This window comes from Rhinopithecus roxellana, chromosome 3, assembly GCF_007565055.1.
Source record: "Rhinopithecus roxellana isolate Shanxi Qingling chromosome 3, ASM756505v1, whole genome shotgun sequence".
NCBI classification, from domain to species: domain Eukaryota; kingdom Metazoa; phylum Chordata; class Mammalia; order Primates; family Cercopithecidae; genus Rhinopithecus; species Rhinopithecus roxellana.
Genome location: NC_044551.1, coordinates 50488259 through 50516163, shown reverse-complemented (window position 1 = coordinate 50516163; position 27905 = coordinate 50488259).

The window sequence follows — 27905 nt, the reverse complement described above, 5'->3', positions numbered from 1 at the left end:
CAGGAATGCAAAATATACCTGTGCCCAGCATCTTAAAGCTTCTAAAAAGTAGATGATGCCTTTCTCTCTGTTCACTTACAAGCTCATCCTTCAAAAGCATTTGTTTGGAAGTCCCTCATTAAATCTAACCTGAATCCAACCTGTTGTGCTTAAGGTCACTTCAGTGATCTTTCTAATACAACCCAGGAGAGAAGGACTGGAGGGAAGGATTTAAGACCCCATGAGACCAGGAGCAGACTCTTAAGTTAGTAGTATCACTCACGGCTGAATCTTGGCATCATTTCCCTAATTTTTTCTAGCTGCTCCCAGGCACTCCAAACGTCTCTGAGAATTTTCTTCTTGGACACACTTAAAGAAGCATCTGAAATTTGTGCCATGCAGCTTAGCACTTGCTCAACCAGGATGAATCTTAGAGACCATCAAGTTTTGCCCTTGCAGGAGAGAAGAGGAAACTGAGATTCAGAGAACTACTGTGACTTCATCAAGGACACTTAGCAAATTAGTGGCAAAGCCGGGAAGATAACCTAGACTCCAGAACTCAAGCCTGGTGCTCTTTTTTTTTTTTTTTTTTTTCCTTCAAATCTACGTCTCCCCCACATCTGACTGTTTCCCTGAGGTCCAGAGCCATGCCTTGTTCCTTTTTAGGACTCTCACGACTCAGACTTAGGCACATTAGTTGCCCAAAGCACACTTGGCTTGCTCTGATTTGAACAGTACAATGAGCTATGTCTTAGTTTCAGGCAAGACCACTTTGACCATGAGACATGAAAAGGAACTCTATGGGGCCTCTGCTACGATGTAGCAGGAGCTGTGTTAGCACATTGCTATAGCCCTGGGAAGCGGGAATTCTTAGTGCCCATTGCCCAGATGAAGAAACTCACTTTCAGAGAGGTTAAAGAATGTCTCTGTGGTACCACAGCTATACAGTGGCTAGGCTGAAATTCGAAACCAGGTTTGCCTGCCTTCTTCTCCTGTATGACACTGCTTCATACACAGTCCCCAGAACCTTAATGACCAGGTGGAACGAACCAACAAAGTCATACTGAAATTGTGCATCAATGCCCTAATGACCAAGAGAAAATACATTTCATCCAATTCAAAGGTATAAAGATGTAAGGTAGAAGCCACCAACTGTAGACATGGAGGAGCCTCAGAGCAACAGCACGTGCTGTCTAGGTGCTCCTACTCCCCCTTTCTTCCCTCGCAGTTTCTCTCTCCCTTCCTTCAACACTTACTGAATATGCCAGCCACACAGGGGCACTCAGTAAGTGTCTGGGCCCATAACCTTCCTATTGGAAAGGCCCTTCACTTTCTGAACATGGCCTGGCACTGTCCAGATGCCCTTCTGTCCTGTCCTCCAGGACCACTCTGAATCCTAACTTAATGGCAGCTGCCTGGCAATCTCTTCATCCTCCTGACATGGCCATGTAGCTCCTCAGCTTCCATCATTCCCGAATCTCTGCAAGTTATGGGGTTGCCTTGCTCCAGAGGGCACAAAAGTGCTTAGTTCTCTGCTCAGATTTGCTCTTGGCTGGTGGAGACCTGTGACTGCTCTTCCCCTCCCTTGAACCTTCCTCATGGAGGTGTGCCAAGTCAGAGGAGGCACAGTCTACAATCGATTCCTAATGCCCCTGCTAGGTTTTAACAGCTGGTGGAAACGTCTGCTCGTATTTCACCCACACTCCCCTGGCTGTGGGTTCAAGTCATTTGGTCATTGGGTTACACACACATGCAGCCTGGGTGGACCTGTATGTGCCTTCCCACATCAGCTACCTTCATCTCTCATGAGGTCACTCCCCTGGGCTTTGAGAGCCACTCCTTGAATATCATCTTGGAATGTGTAAAACAAACAAACAACAACAACAAGTTTGAAAGGGCTCAGGACTCTGCATTTGAAGAAACAAATTACACTATCTTCTGGGCAAGTCACTCCCCTTCTTGGACATGAGTTATTCCATTCATAAGATGGAAGAACAGGGATGGATAAGGTTACAAGTCCCTTCTGCACCCAGGCTCTGCCAGGTTCTGCCGAACCATAGCTTCAGGAGTGTGGCCAAGAGGTCTTTCTGGTCCCTGGCTCACCGCTTTCATCTAGTCCCTTACCTGAGGTCTGAAAACACATTTTTTTTTTTTTTTTGGCTTCAAAATACAAAAAGAGAAAACTGAAAAATCGAAATAGATAAAAGTTTAATTAAATGTCTACATAATGGAATGTTATGTAAACATCAGTAATTGTTAAGTTTGATGTCCACAAAAATTGTATTACACTTAAAAACAATTTGTTCCTTAGAATTCCCCACTTTGAAAGGGATTTCAAACATGTCCAGCGACTGCTAAGGCCTCATAGCTATGAGTTAGTCACAGCCAACCACTTCCACAAGCAAAATCATTGAAACCTCTTTTAAACATACCACAGCAAATAATAATAATAATTAACATGAAATATGGGTGACTTTCAGTATGTTTGATAAAATGTTGGGTGAAATCTCCAAAAGGAAGAGTGTTCAGGGTCTTTGAAAGTCTTAGGATTACTCTAGAACCAGAGTATACAATATAAATTCATATTTATAAATCACTTACTCTGTGCCAGGCTCTTCTGAAGCCTTTCCCATGCATTAACTCACTTAATGGGTGAGACAACTCTCGAGGCAGATACAATTACCATTCCCATACTACAGGTGAGGAACCTGACTAACAGCAAGTAAGTGGCACAGCTACAATGGAAAATCAATGGAGCCAGGGCTCATGCTCTTAGCTACTTTACCATATACAAAGCTTGCCATCCTGGGTGTTTCCCAAGGAGAAAACAAGTGCTGGCAGGTCAAGAAGGGAGGGAGGTGCATCTCCCTAATGAGGGGGCACTTGACACCGCATTCAATGGAACCCATTCCTTGCTCTTGCTACCTCTTCTGTGGTTCTCTTCTGCCCACAGAGGTCTCCTCTGTAGCTGACTCTCAGCCTCGTCTACTGCTATTAATAATTAATAATAATAAAGAGCCCGGCGCGGTGGCTCAAGCCTGTAATCCCAGCACTTTGGGAGGCCGAGACGGGCGGATCACGAGGTCAGGAGATTGAGACCATCCTGGCTAATGCGGTGAAACCCTGTCTCTACTTAAAAATACAAAAAAACTAGCCGGGCGACGAGGCGGGCGCCTGTAGTCCCAGCTACTCGGGAGGCTGAGGCAGGAGAATGGCGTAAACCCGGGAGGCGGAGCTTGCAGTGAGCTGAGATCCGGCCACTGCACTCCAGCCTGGGTGGCAGAGCAAGACTCTGTCTCAAAATAATAGTAATAGTAATAATAATAATAATAATAATAATAATAATAATAAAGAGCTAATGTTATTGACAGCTTCTTCAGCATTTTATACAGGACTTAATCTCATTCAATCCCCATGACCTCCATTTCATAAACAAGGGAACTGAGGGTTTAGAGATCTGAAACAATTTGCGCACAGTCACATAGCTCTCAGAAATAGTGGAAGCCAGGCTTCTCACTCCAGTCTTATTCTAAAGCCCAAACTCTCTTTTTTAGTTTAGTTTTGTTTTGTTTTTGAGACGGAGTCTTGCTCTGTCGCCCAGGCTGGAGGGCAGTGGCGCCATTTCGGCTCACTGCAACCTCCGCCTCCTGGATTCAAATGATTCTCCTGCCTCAGCCTCCTGAGTAGCTGGGATTACAGGCATCCACCACCACACCCAGCTCATTTTTTATTTTTTATTTATTTATTTATTTATTTTTTGAGACAGAGTCTCGCTCTGTCGCCCAGGCTGGAGTGCAGTGGCGCGATCTCAGCTCACTGCAAGCTCTGCCTCCTGGGTTCATGCCATTCTCCTGCCTCAGCCTCCCGGGTAGCTGGGACTACAGGTGCCCACCACCATGCCCGGCTAGTTTTTTGTATTTTTTTAGTAGAGACAGGGTTTCACCGTCTTAGCCAGGATGGTCTCGATCTCCTGACCTCGTGATCTGCCTGTCTCGGCCTCCAAAAGTGCTGGGATTACAGGCGTGAGCCACCGCACCCAACCCATTTTTTGTATTTTTAGTAGAGATGGTGTTTCACCATGTTGGCCAGGCTGGACTCAAACTTCTGACCTCGTGATCTGCCCACCTCGGCCTCCCAAAGTGCTGAGATTACAGGTGTGAGCCACCATGCCCGGCTCCAAATTCTCTTTTAATTATAAAGATATATATATTATTTAAACAATTTAACAAGTATATTGAATAACACAGTGAAGCCTTCCCTTTACCACAATCAACCTACTGTTCTCTCCCTATCTGAGGCTCTCTTCCTACGTTCCACTGTCCCAGACTTCAGCAAAGTATTTATGTATCTATCTAGGCATCTGTCCATCTTTCCATTCCTTTCTCACTTATATATTCTGGTGGTTTCGCTCTCCACGTGGCAACTCTACACCCAGGATCAAAATGGCATCAAAGGGGAGCTTGGAACAGTGACAACCCCTATCTGAGATGTCTCCAGGGGCAAGGCTGCCTGATGCCTGATATCCATGAGATTAGGAAAAGCAGGTGGGCTGCTATCCACCCCTTCTATTCCCGAATTCTTGGCAGGGTTTCTGTGGCTAACATGCCAGTTTTATCGACTCCTGCACAGTCTCATGTGCTGAAGTGCCACACTACGTTCTCAGCCTGGGAGGTTTCTGGACTCAGCTGGCTCAGATCCCATGTGTGGGGAGCATTAAGAAAAATAGGTCACCTGTATAAGACTAGTGGCAAAAATCTGACTCAGTGCTACTTCTCTGTCCTTTACTTAAAGAAGAAGCATAATTAAAATGATCCAGAAAAGAGAACCAAGCAGTAGACTGAACTGCTTGGAGAAAGGACCATGCTGCATTGATTTTTACATGCCCAATGCCAGCGGTGCGTCGGGTACACAACAGGTTCTCAATAAACTGTTACATGGGTAAGCTGATAGAATAAAAAACAAGCTCTCTTCCCAGTGCTGCATGCAAAAGAGCTCAGTTAGAGTGAATTCGTATTTGCAAAGATAAGAGATTTTTAGTCTTCTGATGGTTGTTTCCTCCTGTTTTCTTTGTCACAGTTCAGGGGCAAAGAAAAGCTTCTCTCTCTCTGAAATGGTAGGAGAAACCCTTAGGGCTCAGGTAACAAATCTCAAGGCTCCCTCTTTCACGTTTTGAGAATAGAAATATTTAACCATCGGGAGTGACTTCCTGGCTGAGAGATGGTCAGAATAACACAGAGCCTAGGAGTGAAGGCAGTGAAGTCTGTGAGCCTAGGGCTCTGGTTCTGGTGTCTGCTTCTTTGCTGTGTGATCTTGGGCAAGTTTCCTAAATTTTCTGCTTCTCAGTTTTGTCATCCATAAAACGGTAATAATAGTACCTGCCTCAAATAGTGTGTGGAAGAGGCTTAAACAAGCTAATATAAGTCAAATCTTGAGCACAATCCCTGGTGTAGCTATACATATGCTTGTGTATATATCAGAAGCTCAAAATTATACCATTAGTATTAATAACATACTCTGAACCCTCATTATAATGCTATTCTCAATATCCCAACACTTGATTTCTATTGACAACTCCTAGGCTCAACTGTTCCTCCTACCTCAGCCTCCCGAGTAGCTGGGAATACAGCCACCATGCCTGGCTAATTTTTAATTTTTTTTGTAGAGACAGGGTCTTGCTGTGTTGCCCAGGTTGGTCTCAAACTCCTGGCCTCAAGAAATCCTCCCACCTGGGCCTCCCCAAGTGCTAGGATTTACAGGCATGAGGCACCATGCCCAGCTCCCTTCCTTTGCTCTCCTAACTCCATCTCAGCACCTGCCCCTGAGGACCAATGCAACAGGGCAATCAGTACATCTGTGAACCTCCCATCAGTCCCATGGTGGACTAACCCGGGGACAATGGTCACTGTCCCCTCTGGTGCATTCTTTGTCCCCATCAGCCTAGAAAGCTCCAGGGGCTGGCAGCTGGCATAGAGTAGGAGGCTGCACTCCCTGACCTTTCTATGGTGCACACAGTCCTGTACCCATCCTATCCTCAAACCTGCCAGGGCCATGACCAACCTGCCAAGGGCGTGGGAATCTGTGTCTGACACAGCTCTAGGAGGTGGAGCAAGAGGAATGTAGGGGAAGCTGCTGCCCCAGTAGATTTAGAGGGAGGGTGGGGTGGGGGCGCGCCAGGGCCAGGCAGGTGAGGGTGTGTGGGTGAGGGTGTGTGAGTGCCTGTCTGGCTGTCCTGGGTGGGGCTGGATGAATGTTTGGGCACAGGCAGCGGCTGTCACATGGCCTGGCTGTGGGTTTGGGACAGAAGTCAGGTAGGTGGGCTGTGTCAGGCACAGCTACAAACTGTGCCAAGGAAGCAGCCAGAGCAGGGGCCCAGGGAAACTTCTGCCTTGGCGGAAGATACTGGGGAGACAGGATGAATTGGGGAGGTCTTCCAAGGCCCATGGTGCTTCATGGAGCCAGGGCCCAGGGCAGGGAGGGCTATAACCTTGGCTTGCCTGATTGGCTGAGCACAGACAGACAGAAGGGGGTGTGGGCAGCCTGCTAGGTGAGGCGGGAATGGGTGGCCAGGTGACTGAGACCCCCCAAGACCAGGACCCCACTGTCAGGCCTGTGGCTTCCAAACGCCAGTGTGAAGTGTTCCCCTTTGGGCACTGAGGCCATCAGCTTCAGCTTCACACCCTTTTCCAGACAAAGTCCCTCAGGTCACCTCAAAAGTCACTTCTGGCCTTCCCCAGAGAGGAAAGGAGAGGGGTGCCTATGGGCAAGTGGCCCTCAGTGCTGGTGGAGGGCACAGCAGAGAGACTGCCTGCATGTGGGAGGCCCCCAGCAGACCTTGCTCAGATGTCAGCCCTCGTTTGAGGCAAACTGTAAAATTATTACAATTTAGGCCAGGCGCAGTGGCCCATGCCTGTAATCCCAGCACTTTGGGAAGCCATGGCAAGAGGATCCTTTGAGCCTGCAGTGAGCTATGACTACACCACTGCACTTCAACCTGGTCAACAGAGGAAGACCCTGTATCTAAAATAAATAGGCTGGGCATGCTGGCTCACACCTGCAATCCCAGCACTTTGGGAGGCCAAGACAGGTGGATCACCTGAGGTCAGGAGTTCGAGACCAGCATAACCAATGTGGTGAAACCTCATCTCTACCAAAAACACAAAAATTAGACAGTCGTGGTGGCCCGTGCCTGTAATCCCAGCTACTCAGGAGGCTGAGGCAGGAGAAATCGCTTGAACCCAGGAGGCAGAGGTTGCGGTGAGCCGAGGTCGTGCCACTGCACTCCAGCCTGGGCAACAGAGTGAGACTCCACCTCAAAAAGATAAATAATATGGGAAAGCTATGTTCTTAACATTTTTCAAATGATAATTCATACTAAAAAAAGTTACCATAATGCACAAAGCATTCTGTAAGTTTAGACTATTAATAAAAAGACATGAAAACTGAAGTATTTGTAATCACGCTTAATATTAGAAGTTCCTATACCTGCAATGTAGCAACTAATTATACAAAAATTTAATAAATAACAAAACAAAATTTTGCAAACAGATTTGTAATAACCAGAAAGAAATCTGTATTGGCAATTAATGTAACATAATTCAAATAATTTGTTATGGTCATCTGCTAAATGCTAATTCATGTAAAACATTAAAAGATTATCTTAATTATGACATCTTAATTTTTAATAGTTTTAAATATTATAAATATAAATACAGGGTTTCTAAATTTAAAAGAAGAATCACTAAATTTTTCAGAATTATTTTGTATTTCTTGTCACACAATATAAAAATACCATTCCGTTTCCCTTTAGAGTAGGAACTCTCCCTTATTATCTCACTGAAAGGAGAATGCTGGAAGGTGCTAGTAAGATAACAGTCCAAGGACTCCAGAACTGAAGGAATTGTTTTGTGGCAATGCATGGCACTTTCCTAACTCAACTGGAAACGGAGACAAAAACCTAGTGTTTCCAACCCTCAAGCTAGCAAGAAAACACAGCCCAGGTAAGCTCGTCTCTTCTCCAGTGGAGCTGGAGTCTACTCAACAAGAGGCGACCGTTCTGCCATGACCTTAGAATTGTTCAGAAGTTTGCTAACAATAAGCAGCCAACATAGACACATTCTCCATTAAATCTAAAATTCCCTTTTCCCCCAGAGGCACTAGGGTGTTTGAGGGGCATGTAGCAAAAGGGATCCCAACCATACCACGCGAACCAGCCAGGAAACCTTTTTGTCTTCACAGATCTGAGAGTCCCTGAGAACCCCGAGACAACACGGAGGCAGCAGGACACCAACAGGAGAGTCCCAGTATCAGTTCCTGGCCATAGAAGCCCTCCTGAGCAGCAGGCAGAACAGAATCCACTACAGCAATCAGCCTGCCAGAGAAGCCTCTGCCCCTGTGGCCTGAGGTTCCACTTTTCCAAGGTGACACCATGGGCAGGTGGGCTGAAGCAGCAGCAAGGTCAAATCAACTGGCCCAGTCACGATGCCTCTTTGACCATACAGGTGATACCGGTCTAAGCCTCGCCTCTTCCACAGGGAAAACCAGGTGACCCAAAGGGTGCCCAGAGGCAGGGAATCTGCCACAGCAGCCACCTGCCTGGGAGGTTCCCTTTCTTCCCCTTGGTAAACTCCCTCCAACACACACCTTGCCAGGAAAGCACCCTTTGTCTGACATGGGGATCCCACCACACTGAAACCCAGCCAAAGCAGCCTTTTGTCCCTCAAGGGTTATCACAACAAAAAACAATAAGATACACAAATAGTCGCCCCCTCAATTCTGTTAAGAATGAGACAATGCTGGCACTCACACCTGGCTCAGACACTAGCAGGAGGGCACCCTCCACAGACCGCAGGAGAAGGGAGAGGACTCCTCCTTGCCCTGGCTGCACCTCCACCACTGTCACTGAGGCCTGCGGTACAGAACCGGCAGCTTCTTACCCACCCCAGGCCAGGCTGGGCCCCAAAGTTCTCCTACTCCCCCTTCCTGGCCCCTAGACTTGCTGCTGTTGCCACCATTAGCGCCGATGCCAACGGAATCAGCTCTGCTGTCACCCTCTATGCACCTGCCCACCCTCCAAGGTTCCTACCATCTGGCCTCCATGGGTATCCTCCTACTGCTCCTGTTGAGCTGCAGTCTCCATCACCATCACCGCCACAACCACAGATGAATTGCAGAGCTGTGCCATCTTCAGGCTCCAACCTCCAGCTCACCACAGGAGACTCCTCCTTCACCAGCCTGGCTTGGAGCAGCTGGGCGGGCAAAGCCAGAAAAACCTATGACAGGATGCAGAAAGTGGCAGTGTCAGAGCCTCACGTTGTCATGCTGGCCACTGGGTGGCAGGGGCCAGTTTCAGCGAAGGCACTCACACCCACCCTCCAAAGTCCAGCCTCTCCTCCTGGACCAAGCTGGCCGCCTGACCTGGGGTGGGGACTGGAGACACCACAGTGCTCGAAGCTCCTTGGGGCGCAAGAATGGCGGAAACTCAGACCCAGCCAGTCCTCCCCACCCAAGTACCAGTTCCCATTCCTGACTCCTCCACCCACAGGCCCCTGAGACCCCGTGGTGCCCACTACTCCATGCCTGGGGCTCCCAGGCACAACATGGAGCAAGAGGGCAAGGGCCGGGGAACCACGGTGTGTGCGGGGGCCCTGCGGTGCTCAGGGGATTGCCGCGAAAACTCTGCGCCCTCCGTGCTCCAACATGAGCAGGAGGAGTTCACCCTCTAGAGCCTTGAGTCCAGGAAGAGAAGAAGGGCCCGGGCCCTTCCTCAGAGGCCACCACTGTCGTGGCCACCTCCACAACCCGCGGCTGGCAGCAGCAGAGCAGCCCCCCTGATAGTACCCCTAACCTGCCCCGCCCGACAAGCGTAGCCCCCAGATTGTGCCCACAACACACCCAGAGACTGCTGCAGCCAGTGTAACCCTGATAGCGCCCCCAAACCACTCCTCTGCACCCGGTAGTGTAACACTTGATAGTGTCCACAACCCATCACCGCCACCGGCGTTGCAGCACCAAACAGCACCCCACCAAACCCGCCCCGTGCCTGGACCACAAGCAACACAGTCCCAAATAGCACCTCAACCTGCTCCCGTCGCAGGCAGTCAACGCCCGGGTTAGTGCACGCAACCAACCCCTTACCCCACTTTCCCCTTTCCCCCAGAGGCAGTGCAGCTATTTGACAGTTCCCCTAAAGCACCCCCAACTGCCTGCCAGTCGGCATGGTTGCTGGCATTGTAGCCCAGGATAGCTCACCCAACCCGCCCCTGCATCAGCCACTGCGGCAGCTAATAATGTCCCTAATCCACGCCCCGAGCCGCTGGCAGTGGACACAACCTGCCTCCAACCCCCCCCACCGTAGACAATGTAGACCCTGAAAGCATAGCCAACTTGCCCCACCGCCAGCAATGCAACGCCTGATAGCGCCACCCACCAGCCCCACACAGCAGGCAGTGCAGCCCCAAAAGCACACCAAACCTGCTCCCCAACCACCCCGCAAGCGGACAGTGCAGCTGCAAAGAGCGCACCTACCCTGCCACCTTCCTACCACTCTAACAGGGCTGCTGCTGTCTCTGTCGCCACCACCAACCGCAGCCAGGCGAGCGAGCCGCGCTGGCCAAGGCTTCAGCCGCCAGCATCAGGCGCGGTCCCCAACTTCTTAAACCTCTAGCCGATCAACAGCAGCTCCCGCTGCCAGCCACCCTCCTACTGCTCCGGCCCCCCACTATGGCTCCGTCGCCCTCCTACCGCTCCGGCCCCCTCCTACCGCTCAGGCCGCCATCAAACCGCTCCGGCCCCTTCCTACCGCTCAAGCCGCCATCAAACCGCGGGCCCCTCCTACCCCTCAGGCCACCGTGAAACCGCTCCGGGCCCCTCCTACCCCTCAGGCCGCCGTCAAACCGCTCCGGGCCCCTCCTACCGCTCAGGCTGCCGTCAAACCGCTCAGGCCCCCTCCTACCGCTCAGGCCGCCGTCAAACCGCTCCGGCCCCCTCCTACCGCTCAAGCCGCCATCAAACCGCGGGCCCCTCCTACCCCTCAGGCCGCCGTTTCCGCTCCGGGCCCCTCTTACCCCTCAGGCCGCCTTCCTACCGCTCAGGCCCCCCACCTAACACTCTGACCGCCATCAAACCGCTCCGGGCCCCCTCCTACTGCTCAGGCCGCGCTCCTAACACTCTGGGCGCCCTCCTAAGGCTCCAGTCACGCTGCCATCTCTGTTGCCACCACCATCTGAGCGGCGGTGTTGCAGACTCCAGCCTCCAGCTCCCCCTCCTACAGGTCCTCTAAGCCGGGAACACAGCAGCTGGGGGCGACATACACAAGAGCCTGAACTGGCGGGAAGCCCCCTGAGGACGCACACGGGGTTATGCGCATTGCTTCTGGACTACGTGTTCTGATTGGGTGAGAGAAACCTCTAGGTCTTCTCTGATTGGACTTTATTTTCATACTCTGATTGGTTGTCCTAAGACTTGCTCTATCCAATCAGAACATGATAATAAAGTCCAATCCCAGTAGGCCTCCGGGCTTTCGCTTATCCAATCCTGGAACGTGTAGTCCAGAAACCTCATATGCATAACCTCAGTATATAAATGGTGCTGAAGAGGAGTCAGGCCAGTCCAGGCTCTTCTGTGTCTGCTCACTGAGTTGCTTCATGCCGGGCTTAGAGGACCAGGACGAGGGCTATCCTCTGCCACATGCTAGAGACTGTAGTCTGCGGCACCACGGCTCGCCTTGCTGTGGTTGGTGGCGGCAGAGACTGCAGTTGTGGCTGGAGCGGTAGGAAGGGGAAAACAGTTTGGGGATAGATGGAGGGGTAGAGGGGGTGGTTAGTGTCAAAAGGAAAAGAGGATGGCAAGCAGGAGAAGGCATTGCATAAAGACAATGAGTAAAAGATGGTGGATAAAAAAGTGGGGGGGTAGATGGAGGGGGAAAAACAGGGTGGTGACAGAGGGAGAGAGGTTTCACGGAAACAGTAGGGAAAAAGTTTTTGGGTAGATGGAAGAGGGAAAGAGAGGGTGCTGATGAGGGAACAGGGGTGAGCAGGAGGGAGAGAAGGTTTGCAAAAATACGGTTGAGAGAAAAGAAAGGGAAAAAAGACGGTGGATAAAAAGATTTTGAGTAGATGGAGGGGGGAAAAGGTTGACAAGTGGGAAGAGAAAAGAGGGTGCAGAGAGGGAGGGGGAAGAGAGAGTGGCGAGCGGGAGGGAGAGAAGGTTCTGTGAAAAGAAAGAGGAGAGAAGCTTTTAGGTAGATGGAGGGGGAAAAGAGGATGGCCAGCAGGAGAAGGATAAAGAGGGTGGCAAGCGGGAAGGAGAAAAGGTTTTGCAAGAAGACAATGGGCAGAAAAGAAAGTGCAGAAAGAAAAGACGGTGGGTAAGAAGTGTTTAGGTAGATAGAAGGGGAAAAGAGGGTGGCATATGGGAGGAGAATAGAGAGGGTGGCCAGAGGGAGTGGGGAAAGAGGGTTGGGAAAAAGGCGAAGGGAAAAATAGTTTGGGGTAGATGGAGGGCAAAAAGAGGGTGGCAAGCAGGGTAGAGGAAAGAAGAGGGCGAGCGGGAAGCAAGGAAGGCTTTGTGAAAAGACAGCAGGCAAAAATTGGGGAGGTAGATGGGTAAAAGAGGGTGGTGAGCAGGAGTAGGGAGGAGACTTTGCGAAAAGACGGCGGGGAAATGTTTTTGGGTAGATGGAGAAGGGAAAGAGGCTGACAAGAAGGAAGGGAAAAAAAGACGATGGGGAAACAGTTTTGGTAGATGGAGGGGGGAAAGAGGGTGGCGAACAGCAGGAGTGGGGAGAAGGCTTTGGGAAAAGATGGGGGAAATGTTTTTGGGAAGGTGGAGGAGCAAAAGAGGCTGATGAGAGCAGGAGGGGGAAAAAAGTGGCCAGGGAGCGGGAGAAAAGACGGTGGGGAGAAGTTTTTGGGTAGATGGGTCGGGAAAACGGTAGTGAGCGGGAGAGTATAGAAGGCTTTGCAAAAAGACAATGGGGAAAAAATGGTGGGGAAAAAGTTTTGGGGTAGATGGAGGAAGAAAAAGGTGGTGACAGAGAGAGGGAGGGACCCAAAGGCAGTCGGGAAAAAAATTCCTCCTGTACTGATTTTTTAATACTCTTTCGGCCGGGCGCGGTGGCTCAAGCCTGTAATCCCAGCACTTTGGGAGGCCGAGACGGGCGGATCACGAGGTCAGGAGATCGAGACCATCCTGGCTAACACAGTGAAACCCCGTATCTATTAAAAATACAAAAAACTAGCCGGGCGAGATGGCGGGCGCCTGTAATCCCAGCTACTCTGGAGGCTGAGGCAGGAGAATGGCGTAAACCCGGGAGGCGGAGCTTGCAGTGAGCTGAGATCCGGCCACTGTACTCCAGCCTGGGTGACAGAGCGAGACTCCGTCTCAAAAAAAAAAAAAAAAAAAAAAAATACTCTTTCACTTTGGTCAGAAAAAAAAGTTGATATGATTTCAGATTTTGTTTTGCTTTGTTTTGTTTCGTTTTTTAGATGGAGTCTTCCCCTGTTGCCCGGGCTGGAGTGCAGTGGTGTGATCTCGTCTCACTGCAACCTCCACCTCCCAGGTTCAAGCCATTCTTTTGCCTCAGCCTCCTGAGTAGCTGGGATTACAGGCATACACCACGACGCCCTGCTAATTTTGCATTTTTAGTGGAAATGGGGTTTCTGCATGTTGGTCAGGCTGGTCCTGACCTCTGTTGATTCTCCCACCTCTGCCTTCCAAAGTGCTGGGATTACAGGTGTAAGCCACCGCACCTGGCAAAGATGTTGAATTTTATTGAATGCTTTTTCTGCATCTATTGAGATGATCATATGATTTTTGTTTTAAATTCTGTTTATGTGCTAAATCACATTTATTGATTTGCATATGGTAAATAGTCCTTGCATCCCAGGAATAAAACCTATGTAATCATGATGAATTATATTTTTGATATGCTGATGGATTTGGTTTGCTAGCATTTTGTTGAGGATATTTGCATCTATTTTCATCAGATACTGGCCTGTAGTTTTTGTTGTTGCTGTTGTTTCCTTGCTAGATTTTAGTGTCAGGATGATACTGGTTTTGTAGAAGGAGTTAGAGAGGAATCCCTTCTCCTCAATGTTTTAGAATAGTTGCTGTAAGATTGATACCATCTATTTTTTTTTTGTATGTTTGGTAAAATTCAGCTGTGAATTCATCTAGTCCTGGGCTTCTCCTGCTTGATAAATATTTGTATTACAAATTCAATTTCATAATTAACTACTGATCTGTTCAGATTTTTTTTAATTTATAGAGAAAAATTCTTTGGTTTATAGTAGTGCAGGCAGTAGAAGCATGGGACCAGCACCTGCTCAGCTTTGGATGAGACCTCAGAAAGCATCCAATCACGGAGGAAGGCAAAGGGAGGGCCACTGTATCACATGTCAGGAGAGAAATCAAGAGCAAGAAGGGGAACATGGCAGGTTGTTTTAAACAACCAGCTCTCATGTGAAACAACAGAGCAAGGACTCGCTTATCACCAAGGGGATGGAGCTAAGCAACTTATGAAGGATCCACCCCCATGATTCAACACCTTCCACTAGGCCCACCACCAACATTTGAGATCACATTCAATAAGAGATTTGGAGGGTAAACATGTCCAAACAATGTTATTTCACCCCTATGACCCCCAAATCTCATGTCTCATATTGCAAAATATAATTACCCTCCCCAATAGTCCCCAAAAATCTCAAGTTGTTTCAGCATCAACTCAAAAGTCTGAAATCTCATCTGAGCTTCAAGGTAGGTTCCTCCACCTATGAGCCTATAAGATCAAAACCAAGTTATTTGCTTCCAATATTCAATGCAGTACAGGTGTTGGGTAAATATTCCCATTCCCAAATGGAGAAGTTGGGCAAAAGAAAGGGGCAACAGGTCTCAGGCAAATCTGAAACCCAGTAGGGCAGACATTAAACCTTAAAGCTCCAAAATAATTGTTGACTTCATGTCCCACATCCAGGGCACACTTGTGCAAGGGGTGGGTTCCCAAGACCTTACAAAGCTCTGCCTCTGTAGCTTTGCAGTGTACAGTCATGGCTGCTCTCTTGGGTCAGAGTTGAGTGCCTGTGGTATTTCTGGGCTCAGGATGGAAGCTTCCCATAGTTCTACCATTCAGGGATCTCAAGCTGGCAGCCCCACTCCCACAGCTCCAGTAGGTGATGCCCCAGTGGGGACTATGTGGAGGCTTCAATCCCACATTTCCTGTTGGCACTGCCCTAGTGGACTTTTGGTTTCTTTCTGATTCAGTCTTGGAAGTTTGTGTGTTTCCAGGATTTATCCATTTTCTCTAGGTTTTCTAGTTTATGCACACACAGATATTCATAGCAGTCTCTGGGGATCTTTTTTTATGTCGGTCTCGGGATCTTTTTTTATGTCGGTGGTATCTTTTGTAATGTCTCATTTGTCGTTTTTGATTGTGCTTATTTGAATCTTCTTTTTTCTTGCATAATCTAACTAGCAATCTATCAATGTTATGTATCCTTGCAAAGAACCGACTTTTTAATTTTGCCGATTCCTTGTATGGTTTTTTTGGTCCCAATTTCATTAACTTCTTCTCTAACCTTTGTTACTTCCTTTCGTCTACTAGATTTGGGTTTAGTTTGTTCTTTTCTAGTGTGCTTGGCTATTTTAGCTTGTTAATTTGAGATCTTTCTGTCTTTTTTATGTAGGCATTTAGTGTTATAAAACTCTCCTCTTAACATTGTTCTTGCTGTATCCCAGACATTCTGGTATGTTGTGTTTCTATTTTCATTTGTTTCCGGAATTTTTTTTAAATTTCTGCCTTAATTCTGTTATTTACACAAAAGTCATTCAGGAGCAGATTGCTTAGTTTCCATGTACCTCTGTGGTTCTGAGAGTTCTTGACATTGACTTCTAATTTTATTCCACAATGGTCTGAAAAGATAATATAGTTGTGATTTTAAAACATTTATTGAGGCTTATTTTATGACTGAGCATGTGGTCAGTTTTAGAGAATGTTCCATGTGCAAATGAGAAAAATGTATATTTTATGGTTTCTGGGTGGAGTATTCTGTAGATGTCTATTAGGTCTGTTTGGTCAAGAGCCCAATTTGAGTCCACAGTTTCATTGTTAGTTTTCTGCCTAATAATCTGCCTAACTAATACTCTGCTTAATGCTGTCAGTGGGGTGTTGAAGTCCTCCACTGTTACTGTACAGCTGTGTATCTCTTTTCTTAGGTCCAGTAATACTTAAAAAATCTGGGTGTTCCAATGTTGGCTGCATATATATTTAAGACAGTTAAGTCTTCTTGTTGAATTGAACATTTATCATTATATAACGCCCTTCTTTGTATTCTTATTTTTACTGTTGTTCGTTTAATGTCTGCTTTATCTGATACAAGAATAGCAATACCTCTTTTTTGTTTTTCATTTATGTGATGAATCTTTTTCCATCCATTTACTTTGAGCCTGTTGGTGTCATTACACATAAGATGGGTCTCAAAGGCAGCAGAAATGTCTTGTTTTTTTAATCCAATTTGCCACTCTGTGTCTTTTAAGTGGAGCATTTCAGCCATTTACATTCAAGCTTAATATTGATATGTTAGGTTTTATTCCTTTTATAGGAAGTCTTGTAGTCTCAATTGTTTAATTACTTTATAGGTTCTGTACCTTTTGTATTCGTGTATGTTTTTATGGTAGCAAGTATCATTCTTTTATTTTCACCAGTGGAACTCCTTTAAACATTTCTTTTAGAGTCAGTCTGGTGGTAATGACTTCCCTTAGCATTTTCTTGTCTGGAAATACTTTATTTTCCTTTGTTTATGAAGCTCAGTCTGGCAGGTTATGAAATTCTTGCATGGCTGGGCGCATTGGCTCATGCCTGTAATCCTAGCACTTTGGGAGGCCGAGGCAGGCAAATCACCTGAGGTCAGGAGTTCAAGACCAGCCTGGCCAACATGGAGAAACTCCATCTCTATTAAAAATACCAAAATTTGCCAGGCCTGGTGGCAGGCGCCTGTAATCCCAGCTACTGGGGAGGCTGAGGCAGGAGAATTGCTTGAACCAGGAAGTGGAGGTTGCAGTGAGCTTGAGATCATGCCACTGCACTCCAGCCTGGGTGACAAAGTGAAGGGGTGGCCTGCCCCTCCACACCTGTGAGCGTTTCTCATTAGGTGGAATGAGAGACTTGAGAAAAGAAATGAGACACAGAGACAAAGTATAGAGAAAGAAAAAGTGGGCCCAGGGGACCGGTCGGTGCTCAGCGTACAGAGGACCCACACCGGCACAGGTCTCTGAGTTCCCTTAGTATTTATTGATAATTATCTTTACCATCTTAGAAAAAGGAAGTGACAGGATAATAGGATCATCGTAGGGAGAAGGTCAGCAGTAAGACATATGAATAAAGATCTCTGTGAGGTAACTTTAAGGAAAAGTGCTGTGCCTTGATATGCATATGCAAACATCTTCATAAACCTTTTTAGTGCATAAAGAGCAGCACTGTGCTAGCAAATCCCACCTTTCGCCCTAAGGCGGTTTTCTCCTTTCTCAGTAAGCAACATACAATCGAGTTTTACACCGAGATGTTCCATTGCCCAGGGACAGGCAGGAGACAGATGCTTTTCTCTATCTCAACTGCCAAGAGGCTTCTTTCCTCTTAAACTAGTCCTCCTCAGCACAGACCCTTCACGGGTGTCAGGCTGGGGGACAATCAGGTCTTTCTCTTCCCACGAGGCTATATTTCAGACTATCACATGGGGAGAAACCTTGGACAATACCTAGCTTTCCTAGGCAGAGGTCCCTGCAACCTTTGGCAGTGTCCCTGGGTACTTGAGATTAAGAGACTAGTGATGACTTTTAACCAGCATACTGCCTTCAGGCACTTGTCTTCAAGCACATCCTGCACAGCCCAAAATCCATTAAACCTTGCATACTGCATACTTTAACCAGCTTTTACTTTAACCATACTTTAACCTTGCATACTGCATACTTTAACCAGCATACTGCCTTCAGGCACTTGCCTTCAAGCACATCCTGCACAGCCCAAAATCCATTAAACCTTGAGTCACCACAGCACTTGTCTCTTGCAAGGACAAGGTTGGGGGTAGGGTCACAGATTAACAGCATCTCAAATACAGAACAAAATGGAGTCTTTTATGTCTACTTCTTTCTATATAGACACAGTAACAGGCTGATCTCTTTCTCTTTTCCCCACAACAAAGTGAGACTCTGTCTCAAAAAAGAAAAAAGAAATTATTGGATGGCATTTTTTTTTTCTTTAAGAAGGCTAAAGCTAGGCCCCAATCTTTTCTAGGTTGCAGGGTTTCTGCTATATTATTTCTTAATATAGCTATTTATTTTTCCATATTTCCAATTGTATTTAATGACTGTTTTGCACATAAAATTAATGTATATGTGATTAGTGCTTTAAATGAACTAAGCACCCACCAGACTCAAGAAAAAATTGTTTTGTTTTTCTAAGACCACCAGAGCGGGTACAAAAGAACCAGCGACTAGGCAAGGGTAGGAGCAAAACTGCAAGTTTATTTTGGTCACCTAGCTTCAAGGGAAGAAGGTGGGTAGGGAGAGGTCTGTTGGCCCCCCGACAAAAGGGGCCCCCAGAGTCACCCGTACAGCTCTCGGACGGAGTTCCCGCAGTCCTAACATCCCGACAGGATTGGAGGACTGAGGAAGGCCGCGCGTGGCGTGCCTCTGGAGCGGCTTTTCTAGGAGTGGGAGGGCAATAGGCGGGGCACGGGCGTGTCAGGGGGCGTTCCACAGGTGCGACCAGGTAAATCTTGGTCTCTTCAGATTGACATCACCTGGCGCATGCCTAGTTGGTCTGCACCTTCCTGGGTCGCCGGCTGGATTTTCGCGCGCGCGGGAAAAGTTGGGGGGATGAAGAACCCGGAAGTGCGCCATCTTGCCTCCGTTCATCCAAACAGTCCAACCTTTTATTGATAATAGTGATAAGGGGCACCGTGGTCCGTCTGGCTACTTCCTGCTGTTAAGGGGCGCTGTTAAGGTCGGGGCCCATGGTTGGCATTTGGACGTACGGATGAAGAATAAAATAAAGCACAGTATTAGTATAGGAACGAGGTATGGAAGCATTTGAGGGTTTGAATGTTAGTGTCTGCTAGGCCTGATTTGCTAACATAATAGCAGCACTCTTCTCTAAGGAAGAGACAAGTGCCTCCTTTTTCAGCTGTAAACAACCCTAGGGCTTGCCTGTTTTGGGCAGCTACTTAGGCTATTGAGGTAGTTCGGCGCTGCAGGGAGGCCAGGCTTTCAGCTGATTCCAATAACTAGAGGGAGGAAAAACAGCCCTTTTTGACGGGAGTGGTGTAGTGGCATGGAAAGTTGCTGGAAAAGCTCTGCTACTTCTGCCTGGCTGTATAGAGTTAGACTGGGGACCAAGGACACGGGGACATAGAGGGATCAGTTAGTGGCTGTATGGTTAAGAGTTTTAGAGAGAGATCAGTTGCACGAGAAATAGCCTTCAATGGGGGCTGTTTTGGCCTCCATTGGGTGCCTGAGTATGATTACCTCAGGATGAATTTGGAGTTGAATAACGGAAAGGAAGGATCGGGCCTTCAATGGGGGCCGTTTTGGCCTCCATTGGGTGCCTGAGTATGATTACCTCAGGATGAATTTGGAGTTGAATAACGGAAAGGAAGGATTGGGCAGTTGCACGAGAAATAGCCTTCAATGGGGGCCGTTTTGGCCTCCATTGGGTGCCTGAGTATGATTACCTCAGGATGAATTTGGAGTTGAATAACGGAAAGGAAGGATTGGGCAGTAGCACGAGAAATAGCCTTAAGGAAGACAACTGGCAGAACTATGTACTACTGAGTGTGTTCGGCTGTCTTATGGCCAAGTTTCAGTGATGAGAAAAAAAATTGCCATACAGTAGGCGGACTAGCAAAGGTCTGAGTGTATGAGTGAAACAGCAATATAAGTATAAAATGAGACTTCATTTTCAGTGTAGTCACGGAGTGTCCCTTGCCACTGGAGATGTGTCTGGGTCCTCCCATGTGAAAGCAAAAAGGAACTGGCAGTCTGTGTGTAGGGGTATGGTAAAGAAAGCATCCTTAAGGTCTAGCACAGTAAAATAAGTAGAATTGGTGGGGATATGGAACAGAAGGGTGTAAGGGTTGGGAACTACAGGGTGCGTGGGACGGGTGGCTTCATCGACTAGCCGAAGATCCTGTACTAACCTATACGTTCCATCTGCCTTTTTAACTGGAAGTATTGGAGTGTTACAGGGGGAATGTGTGCGGACAAGAATATGTTGGCTAAGTAGTCGCGTGATAATTGGCTTTAAACCTTGTAGATGTGTCGGAGAGAGAGAGAATTGGGGGCGGTTTGGGAAACGAGTGGGATCTTTGAGCTTGACGAGAACTGGTGGGTGGTGAGCAGCTATGACCGGGGTGGAAGTGTCCCACACTTGAGGGTGTACAGAAATAGGGAAGATGGGGGGTGGGGGCGACATAGGAGGAGCCTGTGCACTTGCACAAAGCATGAGCAACAGGTCATGAGGGGATTGAAGGGGAGTGGATGAGTTGGTGGGAATGTATATGGAGGCCTTTAAGGTGCTCAGGATGTCTCGGCCTAGTAAGGGGGTAGGGCATGAGGGTATAATGAGGAACGAGTGCGCAAAGTAGTTGGTGGCCAGGCAGCAATTAAGGAGTGGAGTTTTTCGTGGGGTGGATGGCTTTCCGTCTACTCCTACTACAGAGATAACGGATTGAAGGCTAGGTCCAGAGAAGGACGGCAAAACAGAATAGGTAGCCCCGCTATCTATTAAAAAATCAATTGTCTTACCCGCTACCAGGAGTGTTACCCGCGGCTCGGCGAGGGTGATGGGGGTCCCCGAGTCTCGGCACCTTCAGTTGTCGTCATCGTCCAGATGTAGGAGCTGGAAGGAGCTCCCAGGATCCTGGGAAAGGGGGTCACGTGGAGACGCAGCACCTGTTCTCAGGGTGGGGCAATCAGACTTCCTGCTGGCAAGCAGGGCAGGGGGTTGCTGGTGGACGAGGCTTAGGACATTCATTGGCCCAATGTCCTGACGCCTTGCACTTATGGCAAGGCTGCGTTGGGGCTCGGGGACCTTGCGGACACCTGTTGGCATAGTGTCCCGCCTTGCCGCACTTATAGCAGGCTCCTTTTGTAGCCTTGGAGTCTGCGGAGTATGTGCTCTCTGGTCTGGGGTTACAACTGGGCCGTAAAGCCGCTGCTAGGAGCTGGGCCTTCTGTTTGAGGCGTGCCTGTCGCACTGCCTCAGCCGTCTCCTCTCTGGAGTTATAGACCTTAAAGGCTAATTTAACCAGGTCTTGTATTGGTGCCTGAGGACCATCCTCTACCTTCTGAAGTTTCTTACGAATGTCAGGAGCTGATTGAGAAATGAAATAAGACGCCAAAATGGTGGCCCCTGTGGGGGAGGCCGGATCTAACCGGGTATATTGGGTTAGAACCTCAGTCAGCCTATTTAAGAATGCGGCTGGATTTTCTTCTGGATTTTGAATAATTTCTTTTAATTTGTTAAAATTTACAGTTTTGTTTGAGGCTGTTTGCATACCAGCCAACAAACACTGAACCATTATGTCTCGCCTACGGCGCCCAGGCTGGTTTGCTTGATAGTTCCAGTCCGGGTCTGCCGAGGGGACTGCTTGCTCCCCTAGTGGGATGGTGGCGTCAGTTAAATGTAGTTGGTTGGCGTGCTGCCTGGCGGCCACTAGGATGCGCTCTTGCTCCTCAGGGTTTAGGTTGGAGGTTAGGATAACCAGGAGGTCATGCCAAGTTAAGTCATAGGCCTGACAAAGGTATCTAAATTCCTTTATGTAGACGGTGGGATTAGCTGAGAAATCCCCTAAACGCTTTTCAATTTTGGAAAGATCAGCCAGTGAAAAAGGGACATGCACTCTGACTACCCACTCCGCCCCAGCCACCTCTCGCAAAGGCGCTAACACTGTAGGAGGGTGTGGGGCAGGAGTGGAGGCATCAGCAGGGCACTTAGAGCGGGTGTGTGCAGAGACAGGAGACTCAAGACAGCCAGTTGGGGGCCCCGAAGGAAGCACGGGACTGAGTGGATTACTAGTAGGTAAGGAAAAGGAAGGAGGAGTCCAAGCGGAGGGAGGAGAAGTATAGGGCGGAAGTGAGGGAAACCCTAGATCCTCCGGCTGAACAGAAAGGAATGAGGACTCCTCTTTTTCGGGTTCCTGTGGGCCGGCGTCCTTGGCTAGCATAACTTGGGCCAAAGAGCATCGGCTACACAGGTCGGGACGAGAGCGTAAGGCCCAAAAGCCTTGTATGTACGTAATTTCAGACCACTTGCCTAGCCGCTGGCAGAAATTGCTGAGGTCGATCACACCACAGTGGAAAGGAAAATTAACCGCTTCCTCCTAAGGTCTTGTTCAAGCTGTAAGGTTTTTAAATTGGCTAGGAGGCACCCTAAGGGGGTGCTCTTTGGAAATTTGGACTGGGGGTTTCCCATTTGTTTCCTCTTTACTGACACAATGGACCCAATGGACATGGGAATGGATCCCTGCCTGGCTTCAAAGCGTCCTTTGGAACCAGCAGAGACAGACGAGAGGCTCTTGAAGCCTAAGTGGAGATTACCTTCAGGCGGACGTCTCCGTCCTGAACGGGTCTCCCGAGCCACGTGGTGGCTCCAAATGGACCCCGGACCTGCGCAGGATTTCTGGCCGAGGGAGGTAAAGAGGAGACAAGGGCACTTACCCCAGAGAGGCCGTGGGAGTGAGGGAAGCGGGTCTCAGGTCCTGGTCCGTCTGCTGCGTGGGAGCAGGAGGAGGTTCCTCAACCCTTAGAGGCCTGAGGAGGGGTCTCCTCCCGGGTCTTCGGCACCAACTGTTTTGTTTTTCTAAGACCACCAGAGCGGGTACAAAAGAACCAGTGACTAGGCAAGGGTAGGAGCAAAACTGCAAGTTTATTTTGGTCACCTAGCTTCAAGGGAAGAAGGTGGGTAGGGAGAGGTCTGTTGGCCCCCCGACAAAAGGGGCCCCCAGAGTCACCCGTACAGCTCTCGGACGGAGTTCCCGCAGTCCTAACATCCCGACAGGATTGGAGGACTGAGGAAGGCCGCGCGTGGCGTGCCTCTGGAGCGGCTTTTCTAGGAGTGGGAGGGCAATAGGCGGGGCACGGGCATGTCAGGGGGCGTTCCACAGGTGCGACCAGGTAAATCTTGGTCTCTTCAGATTGACATCACCTGGCGCATGCCTAGTTGGTCTGCACCTTCCCGGGTCGCCGGCAGGATTTTCGCGCGCGCGGGAAAAGTTGGGGGGATGAAGAACCCGGAAGTGCGCCATCTTGCCTCCGTTCATCCAAACAGTCCAACCTTTTATTGATAATAGTGATAAGGGGCGCCATGGTCCGTCTGGCTACTTCCTGCTGTTAAGGGGCGCTGTTAAGGTCGGGGCCCATGGTTGGCATTTGGACGTACGGATGAAGAATAAAATAAAGCACAGTATTAGTATAGGAACGAGGTATGGAAGCATTTGAGGGTTTGAATGTTAGTGTCTGCTAGGCCTGACTTGCTAACATAATAGCAGCACTCTTCTCTAAGGAAGAGACAAGTGTGAGAGTGAGGGAAGCGGGTCTCAGGTCCTGGTCCGTCTGCCGCGTGGGAGCAGGAGGAGGTTCCTCAACCCTTAGAGGCCTGAGGAGGGGTCTCCTCCCGGGTCTTCGGCACCAACACAGCAGGAAGTAGCCAGACGGACCACGGTGCCCCTTATCACTATTATCAATAAAAGGTTGGACTGTTTGGATGAACGGAGGCAAGATGGCGCACTTCCGGGTTCTTCATCCCCCCAACTTTTCCCGCGCGCGCGAAAATCCAGCCGGCGACCCGGGAAGGTGCAGACCAACTAGGCATGCGCCAGGTGATGTCAATCTGAAGAGACCAAGATTTACCTGGTCGCACCTGTGGAACGCCCCCTGACATGCCCGTGCCCCGCCTATTGCCCTCCCACTCCTAGAAAAGCCGCTCCAGAGGCACGCCACGCGCGGCCTTCCTCAGTCCTCCACTCCTGTTGGGATGTCAGGACTGTGGGAACTCCGTCCGAGAGCTGTACGGGTGACTCTGGGGGCCCCTTTTGTCGGGGGGCCAACAGACCTCTCCCTACCCACCTTCTTCCCTTGAAGCTAGGTGACCAAAATAAACTTGCAGTTTTGCTCCTACCCTTGCCCAGTCGCTGGTTCTTTTGTACCCGCTCTGGTGGTCTTAGAAAAACAAAACAAAAATGATGCCCTATGATACATCTGAAAAAATTAATATTTTTATTAATTACACTTATGCAAATTAAAATAGTATGTATTTTTGTCTAATTTACTTTATAGGTAATTTGGCCCTTTATTTGAGCTGCCTTTAATATATTTTCTTTTGTATTGACCAAGGCTATTCTAATGACTGTGTATGCCTTAGGAATGGGCATCTTGTGTGCTATCCCACAGGTGTTCTCTGAATTTCTTATATCTGAATGTCAACCTTTCTAGCAAGACTAGAGAACTTTTCCTAAATTATTCCCTTAAATATACTTTCCTAGTTGGTTACTTTTTATTTTTCTGTTGTAGGAATGCCAATAAGTTGTAAGTCTGGTGACTTTACATAATCCCATATTTCTTAAGGGCTTTGTTTTTCAGTTCTTTTTTCTTTTATTTTTGTCTGACTGGGTTACTTTGAAAGACCAGTTTTCAAACTCTAAAATTATTTCTTCTGCTTGGTCTAGTTTATTGTTAAAGATTCCAACTGTGGTTTGAAATTCTGTTAGTGAATTTTGTAATTCCAGAAGCTCTGTTTGTTTTTTTCTTAATATAGCTATTTATTTTTCCATATTTCCAATTGTATTTAATGACTGTTTTGCACATAAAATTAATGTATACGTGATTAGTGCTTTAAAGGAACTAAGCACCCACCAGACTAAAAAAAAATGCCCTATGATACATCTGAAAAAAATTTAATCTTTTTATTAATTACACTTATGCAAATTAAAATAGTATGTATTTTCGTCTAGCAAAATATAAGTGTCAGTTTTGGTGAAGGGAAAGCATAATGGACATTAATTTGCTGATTGGTACTGAAAATATAAATTGATTCAACATTTTGTAGGGACGTTAGTCAATATGTGTGAAAATTATACACTAATATCTTTTTATACAGTAATTAAAGTGGTAGGGCTTTTTGAAAAGAAAACATGTCTCAATGTGCTCAAATTATGTTTCGGTGAAAATGTTTATAAAAAATGTTATTTGACCAAGCGTGGTGGCTCATGCCTATAATCCCAGCACTTTGGGAGGCCGAGGCGGGCAGATCACAAGGTCAGGAGATTGAGACCATCCTGGATAACACGGTGAAACCCCGTCTCTACTAAAAATACAAAAAATTAGCCAGACATGGTAGCGGGTACCTGTAGTCCCAGCCTCTCGGGAGGCTGAGGCAGGAGAATGGCCTGAACCCAGGAGGCGGAGCTTGCAGTGAGCAGAGATTTCGCCACTGCACTCCAGCCTGGGCGACAGAGTGAGACTCTGTCTCAAAAAAAAAAAAAAAGTTATTCATTGGAAGCAATAAAATATTTAACAATAGAGAGAGTAGGCCTGTAAATCATGGAACTTACTCAACGAGAGATGCGTGAAGAGGGTCTAAAAATAATCTATATGTTTAAGTAAATTGAAAGCAATTTATTTTAAAATCCTACATTTAATTCTATTAAAAATTATAAATTTAGGTGATAGGATGATTGGTAAATTTTAATTTTTTTAGCATTTTTGTTCCTTTATGTGCCAATTTTTCTATTATTATCTCTTACTCCTTTTGTAGATAAAATACACTGGTTTAACATAAAATAAATGTCATTCATAATTTCTTAAACAGTAAGAACATTTTTTTTTGAGACAGGTTCTTGCTCTGTCACCCAGGCTGGAGTGCAGTCATAGCTCACTGCAGCCTCAACCTCCCAGGCTCAAGCTATCCTCCCGCCTCAGCCTCCCAAGTGTCTAGGACTATGGCTGTGCACCAGCACACCTGGCTAACTTTTACAGAAAGGTTATTGTAGAGCCAGGGTCTAACTGTGTTTCCCAGGCCAGTCTCAAACTCCTGCATTCAAACAGTCCTCCTCTCTCAGCTTCCCCAAAGTGTTGGGATTACAGGCATAAGCCAATGACCCAGCCAGAGCTTTTTTAAAAAAAGTATGCAATATATTTGGTCTTTAAAAAATGTTTTTGTTTGAAGAGCAAGGTACTACATGCAGTACAATAATCCAATTTGTGGTGCAGTTTAATTTAAAATGAAATCACTTGGCATTATTAAAAAATAAAATTTTCCCCGGGTGCAGTGGCTCACGCTTGTAATCCCAGCATTTTGGGAGGCCAAGGCGGGTGGATCACCTGAGGTGAGGAGTTTGCGACTAGCCTAACATGATGAAACCCTGTCTCTACTAAATACAAAAAATATATATATCCGGGTGTGGTGGTGCATGCCTGTAATCCGAGCTACTTGGGAGCCTGAGACAGGGGAATCACTTGTACCTGGGAGGCGGAGGTTGCAGTGACCCGAAATCGCGCCATTGCACTCCAGCCTCGGTAACAAAAGTGAAACTCTGTTTAAAAAAAAAAATTTGGCCGGGCGCGGTGGCTCAAGCCTGTAATCCCAGCACTTTGGGAGGCCGAGACGGGCGGATCACGAGGTCAGGAAATCAAGACCATCCTGGCTAACATGGTGAAACCCCGTCTCTACTAAAAAATACAAAAAACTAGCCGGGCGAGGTGGCGGGCGCCTGTAGTCCCAGCTACCCGGGAGGCTGAGGCAGGAGAATGGCGTGAACCCGGGAGGCGGAGCTTGCAGTGAGCTGAGATCCGGCCACTGCACTCCAGCCCGGGCGACAGAGCGAGACTCCGTCCCAAAAAAAAAAAAAAAAAAAAAAAAAAAAAAAAAAAAAAAAAAAAAAAAACATTAAAATAAATACAATTTGGAGTGTCCATTTGTTGCCAAGAAAATAATTTTTGGGGCCGGGCGCGGTGGCTCAAGCCTATAATCCCAGCACTTTGGGAGGCCGAGACGGGCGGATCACGAAGTCAGGAGATCGAGACCATCCTGGCTAACACGGTGAAACCCCGTTTCTGCTAAAAATACAAAAAAATTAGCAGGGCGTGGTGGCGGCGCCTGTAGTCCCAGCTACTCGGGAGGCTGAGGCAGGAGAATGGCGTAAACCCGGGAGGCGGAGCTTGCAGTGAGCTGAGATCCGGCCACTGCACTCCAGCCTGGGCGGCAGAGCGAGACTCCGTCTCAAAAAAAAAAAAGAAAGAAAAGAAAGTAATTTTTAAAAATTTTATTCTAATGCAATCTACAATTGTGTAGAATCATTGTAGAATATACCACAGCACACTGTTGAGTTTTATTTGCTATTAAGTGGGGCCGCACGGCCGGACAGGCCCTCCTCCTGAGGCCGGGCGGGCTGCGCGCCTGCGATCCTGCGCCTGTGGTCCTCGGGCGGCCCGGACCAGCGCGGGAGAACCCGCGAGCCCAGCGGCGCCTGCCCCCGGCTGCAGCCCCACCTGCCGGCGCGCACCTCCTGGGAGCGGCTTCTGGGAGCCGGGAGGCCCCACGGTGCAGGCGCGCCTAAAGGCTTTGCGAGGCTCACTGGGTCTGAGAGGTCGGAGGCTGCGAGTGTCGCTGCTAAAGGCTGTGGTGGACCGGGCTGGATCGCTGATTGAGGGTTGGATCGGGGATTTGGGGCTGGGTGGGGGGCGGTGAAAAGTTGACAGGGAGCTGCCGCGGCTCGGGAGGTGGTAGTTGGGTGTCTGAGAAGAAGATTACAGGTGTGTGCCACCATGCCCAGCTAATTTTTGTATTTTTAGTAAATACGGGGTTTCACCATGTTGGCCAGGCAGGTCTCAAACTCCTGACCTCAGGTGATCCGCCCGCCTCGGCCTCCCAAAGTACTGGG